Below are 6,279 nucleotides of genomic sequence, written 5' to 3'. Positions count from 1 at the left end.
TGCAAGAACCAATGAGGTTCATTCTTGTGTGTTACGCAGCATGTTTGAGCTTCCGGAAGAACCAATGAGGTTTGTTCTCGCGTGTCAAATTGAGCTTCTGTTTATGTTCGCTGATCAATGTTTATATGTGAATAAAATGTTTATATGTGAATCTATTCAGAAAATCTGGACTAAACCGCTTAATTCATATGGACTAGTTTTACGATCTCTTTATGAACTCTTTATTGAAGCGTCAAAGTGGTAGTTAGCTGTCCATTGAGGGACAGAAATTCATTAAAAAGATTTTCATTTGTGTTCCAAAGATGAATGACAGTCTTATGGGTTTAAAATGGCACAAGGGTGAGTAATTATGATTTTTTTTTGGGAGGGGGGGGGGGTAACCCTTTAATAACAGATCTACAGTAATTGATTTACACATTATTTTCTTTTTCCTCATATTTCATGAATGGGGCCTAAAGTGTCAACTAACCTCCAAACCAATGTGCCAAGGACGGCTCAAGATCGCTCAAACATGCATTTTAGTCTGGGACTAGGCTTAAGCCTTGTCTGTGAACCTTGGGGGTATTGTTTTTCTCCATATAATGAAAGTGAATGGGCTCCAGTGTTGTTTGGTTCCCAATGTTCTTCAAAAGATCTAATTTTGAGTTCTGCAGAAGTCATACAGAATTTTAAAACAACAACAACAACAACAACAAAAAATGAAGTTGAGTGCCTAAATGATGACAGAATCTTTTGGGGTGAACACTTTGAGCCACATTAAAATAAATATTATCTGACAATTTACATAAGAATCACTTACTAAATAATTTAGTCACATTCTTTCTGCTCATGGTTCATGAATGAGGCCCACTGAGTTAATTTAAGAATATTTAATCATTCATAGCAGTTCTGAATATTTACCTCTTGTCAGGATTATGTGTTTGTTTCTTGTGCTTCAGTTCAGTTTAGCCTTGATTGTTTCCTAGTTTGTCTCCTTGGTTACTGATTACATTCAGTTGTCATTAGTTCCCTTGTTATCTCTGTGTATCCACCTTATTTTTCAAGGTGGAAGTAAGGTGTTTTCTGTGAATGTGCGAGACTTCCCATTTATTAGCCGCTATAAACCTCTACATTTATAAAGATACATACACACATATAACAGAGTCTACATAATGTGATTAAAAATGATTGAATATTACTTAAATTAATTTAAATGTTTACTAGTTATTTTTTATAAAAATGGTAAATAATTGTAAAAATGGTTCAAATGTGTCATATATATCCTAAATGAATGATATTAATCCTATAAACAAATATACAAGACAAATGTGTGTTGAAAGTTTGGTATAAAATAAAAAAAATTATCTTTTATTTTGATTCCCTCTTATATAGACTTTCATAAGTGTGCCAATATACATAACCACATTGTTAGGCACTGTTGCATAACATAATTTTAGTCACAAATGACCATAAATTAGGACTTTTTTTGACAATGAATGTTTCTGTCTTATTTTGCACCTACTTGAGTTGTCTTACCAGTTGTTCCACCAGAGATATTCCACAAAAGTTGCTACCTAATTTTTTTTAAGAACAATCAACTTAAATGATATTAAACTGACATAAAACTGCAGTTCATAACATTTTATGTGGTTAAAAATTATCCAAAATCAATTTTTGAGCAAGTATAACCAGCTAGTGTTCAAAACTATCCTTACCTTAGCCCAGTTCATAACAGTAAGCAGTTATTATAATGCTTTTTTCTCAGTTGGTCAGAACAAAAGTGGCAGACATGTTACATGTTCACATTAAATTTTCCATTGAAAATTCTTATTTTGATCATACTAATCAGTGATTCTGAAGTACAGTATCCACACCGGTGTGGTGACTGACAGCAAGCTTTAGATTCATCCACTCTGAGGAGCTGCGCTGATGCACGACCCACGTAAAGATGATAATTCTTCAAATAACTGCTGTCATGACTAAATAATCATATTGTGCCGACCAGTGGCATCTCTGATGTCACTGTAAATTAAAAAAAAAAAGATGTGAGATTACAGGACTCTCATTTTCAGTGCACTGAAAGGAAGGATGTGCAATAAATAGAAAATATGTCCCTGTGTCCTTGCATCTTCTGACCTGAAATGTAGCTTAGTCTGTTGTTAAATATCAGCATGGCTGTGACCTGCTGACAAATCAGGCTTGAAGATGTTGAAAAGACATATTTCTATAAAGATATTGAAAATACATATATGTGGTTGCAAAAGGGCGTGCTAATCATTGCTAATTATCATCCTGTGGGAGGCCTACACTCTCAAAACAATCACATAGTTAGCATTTTTTCCAGTCAGGGGCTGTTAAAACGGATTTACGTGTCATAGGTCAAATTCTGATCAAAAATGGTTTCTAATTAGAAGCCCGGTACAGTGTAAACAAAGTGCTTCTCTGCAGGAGCCACAGCACTTCCTTAAGTTTAATGAAAGCTTGAGTACATGTGCTGCTCAATAAACTAAATTGACAAGAGTCAAATGTCTACAGTTACTTCCTATTACTTCCACAATATGACTGCTTGAAGTTCTTGAAGATGGTTACAACCACAGACTAGGTAACATTTTCTTATTCAAATCAGATGATTTCCTATTAATTCAATAGATTGTGAGGGAATTAATACTAATATGGTGGCACTCAGCTTCATAAATTCATGATATTGAATAAGCTATAGGTCCATTGAGTAGTTATTCTGCATGGAATTATTTCTTACTTAGAGACGTTTATACTGATAACTGTGACACTTTTTGTTGTTGTTGTTGTTGGATATGAAAGATATGTTCACAAAACCGCCAATTTTCCCATGTCATTCATGTTCTTGCTTGAAATAAAATCCATGCCAGTTCAGTATTGCGATTCCAAAATCAAACTGGCAGAGGATAGCAACATGTAATGTGAGAGCACATGTGCCTTTGATGCACTTCTGTCATTGCCCAAAGGACATATAATTTTAGGCATCTCAGTGACAGAAAGTGTGATTGTCAAGGTGAAAAGACAATGGGGAAAAGGAAAGGGAAACAGAAGCTAGTGTATATGGGAAATAAAAACAGCTGTATTTTAAAATCACAAGTCTCAACATGAACTATGAACTATGATAATTCACTACATCATACAGTTTGTGCAGTTAACATAAAGCCAGGGGGCATGCAAAGTTAAATAAACTCTTTGAAACTAATACATGACACATTACATGCATTGTGCATGCAAATATATTGACTGAATAGATGTGTATACTCACTGTATGCAGTCATTGTCATTTGCTATTGACAACCCCCTCTTGGTTCATCTTCAAACAAATATATGAGGGACGATGTATCTTCCTTTAAACAATGGTGTACGTTCCGCCTTTTCATTTTCATCTCAATGGGAGATGTATTAGGAATGTAAGACATTAATACATTCACAGCTGGAACACTGCATACACCAAAACCATTATGGAAATCTTGGTGTACTGATAGATAGTTTGAACTAGAATGACACATTAGAAGAATACGTATTCAATGCAAGCTGATTAAAATTTTGAAACATGCCCAAAAGCAACCTTGAACAGTGTTTTATATTTTTTCTACTTTGCTGGAAAAATGTAACTGGTGACAAGCTGTACTCTAAAAGCAAGAGAAAAATATCTCTCAGCTGTTCATCAGAGAACATGGGGAATGTAACTGAGCACAACTTTGCATAATAATATAGAGCTACTCGGTTTGTAATCCTAAAACCTAAAAGAGAATTTAGAGTCATGGCTTTTTAGAATATCGTTTTATGATTTATGTTCTAAAGCATATAGCTTATTACAAGCATACCCCAAACTTGAATTTTAAAGCTGCAGTGTTTTTCGAATGTTTTTGAGACACTTAAAGGCTCTTAATGATTGATTGGTGGGTTGATTGATTGATTGATTGATTTATTGATTGTTTGATTGATTGAATGGTTGGTTGGTTGATTGACTGAATGGTTGGTTGATTGATTGATTAATTGATTGAATGGCTGGTTGATTGGTTGGTTGGTTGGTTGGTTGGTTAATTGATTGATTGATTGATTGATTGATTGACTGACTGATTGATTGACTGACTGATTGATTGATTGATTGAATGGCTGGTTGATTGGTTGGTTGGTTAATTGATTGATTGATTGATTGATTGATTGATTGATTGATTCATTGACTGATTGATTGACTGATTGATTGATTGATTGATTGATTGATTGATTGATTGATTGATTGATTGGTTGGTTGATTGACTGAATGGTTGGTTGGTTGATTGATTGATTGATTGAATGGCTGGTTGATTGGTTGGTTGGTTAATTGATTGATTGATTGATTGATTGATTGAGTGGCTGGTTGATTGGTTGGTTAATTGATTGATTGATTGATTGATTGATTGATTGATTGATTGATTGATTGATTGATTGATTGATTGATTGATTGATTGATTGATTGATTGATTGAATGGCTGGTTGGTTAATTGATTGGTTGGTTAATTGATTGATTGATTGATTGATTGATTGATTGATTGATTGATACAAGCACTTTTCTTTGTTGACATATTTATTTAAATGACTCCAATGAGATGGTTCTTTTTTAATGAATCAAACAATAAAGCATGACCATTGTAGTCCGATTCTCATTAAAAGAATCAAACAGATTCAAATTTCTCAGAAAGACTACACATTGAGTTTGTCATTTTGGTTTCAAAACCAACAACTGTTGCTGTGTCATGTTCGTGAGACTTAATGTTCCCCTATAGTCAATAATTTTTATCCCTTAAAACTCAACCAAAATTACATATTTTTTCCTGTGAAAAAAATTCTTAATGCCTTAAAGGCCAGAACACACCAAGCCGACGCCGATGAACTAGTGGTGACGAAAGCAAACTGCGGGGTTGGCTCATTCTCAGTCAGTTCTGCGCCTGCGTGAGATGAAATGCCTTTCCAAAACAGCAGGCGGCAGTAGCTGAACAGCCAATCCGAATGATCAGATGGACCGACGAGCTCCAACGCCGATTTAACATTTCGAATCGGCTGAAAAAAGGCCGACGAGGTGCGGAACACACTGAGAAAACTTAGTCGGCCGACGAAGAAAAACTGCCCGACAACCGACTGTCGGCTTGGTGTGTTCCTGCCTTAAAATAGCTTGAATGTAACTCTACACCCTTGCCTCATTTAATATATATGGGTCTATGAATATGATAATAAGCCCCGCCTCCACTCACTAGCAAGAGCTCAGATGAGATCCACTCGTTCAACTCACTGAGGTAAATGTTGCACGATTGTATCGCTTTTTTACAGCGTCGGACACATAATGGTAATTAATATGATTAGCGTTTTGCTTGACTATGTTATCAGACAGCTAATAATGTGTTGCTAATGTTACACAAACCATGTTCATATTCAGGAGTCAGACAGCTGCTTTCTAACAGTCAGTTTCCACTTTGAACAACTCAGAATGTCAGTGGAAAAAGGCATAAAGTTCATCATAACATCGTAATATGCATCACACACACGCCATATTGCTAAATCTACCCAATTTTTCATATCAACAGAAAAATATAAAGGGATAACCTTTTTTTGAGACTCCCTTGCGCGGACAGTTAATGATATGCAAAAGCCCGCCGGCACATTGAGGTGATTGGTTACAAGGTAGTTTGTGACGTCAGAAACACCAGCGATTTCAAACCGCGGGTTTGAGACTGTCTTTAGATCACTGCAGTTTTAAATAGAAAATACTCAGCAGTGGTGTTGACTTATGAATTTGCGCATGGTTTGTCTTAAAGCATATTAAAAACACCAGAAAGACATAAACAACATTAAAAATATGTTGTCAATTTTTTTTTTTTTTACCACAGGGGGACTTTAAATCTGATTGTTTGTTTTATCTACTTGGTTAAAAATATCTCATCACTTGGAAACAAGCTGCTAAGGGTTCTTTCAAAATATTCACTCCCTAAAAGTAGCTACTAAGCCAGAATCGTGCACAGAATCATTAAATTCGTTCAGAGAATCATTAAATTCCTCACGACTTGCTTCCCCTATATGCAATGTGACCTGTGGCAATGGAGTGACGCGCATGAAATCGTGAAACCTGCCCAGAGTTCGCGAAACACACTTGTGAGCGTGGAGACGGACAGTGAGCGCGCTCATGATGAGAACAGCCCGTCCAATTATCCGTGTGCCCCCTTTGGACACTCCCTTCTCACTTCACTGTTTACTCAACCACGAAATCCACCGCTGGATTCCAAGATACTGCTCGCATGGAGATTT

The sequence above is a fragment of the Chanodichthys erythropterus genome, chromosome 18 (assembly GCF_024489055.1).
Source record: "Chanodichthys erythropterus isolate Z2021 chromosome 18, ASM2448905v1, whole genome shotgun sequence".
In the NCBI taxonomy this organism is placed as follows: Eukaryota; Metazoa; Chordata; class Actinopteri; order Cypriniformes; family Xenocyprididae; genus Chanodichthys; species Chanodichthys erythropterus.
Note: the sequence above shows the minus strand (reverse complement) of the source record.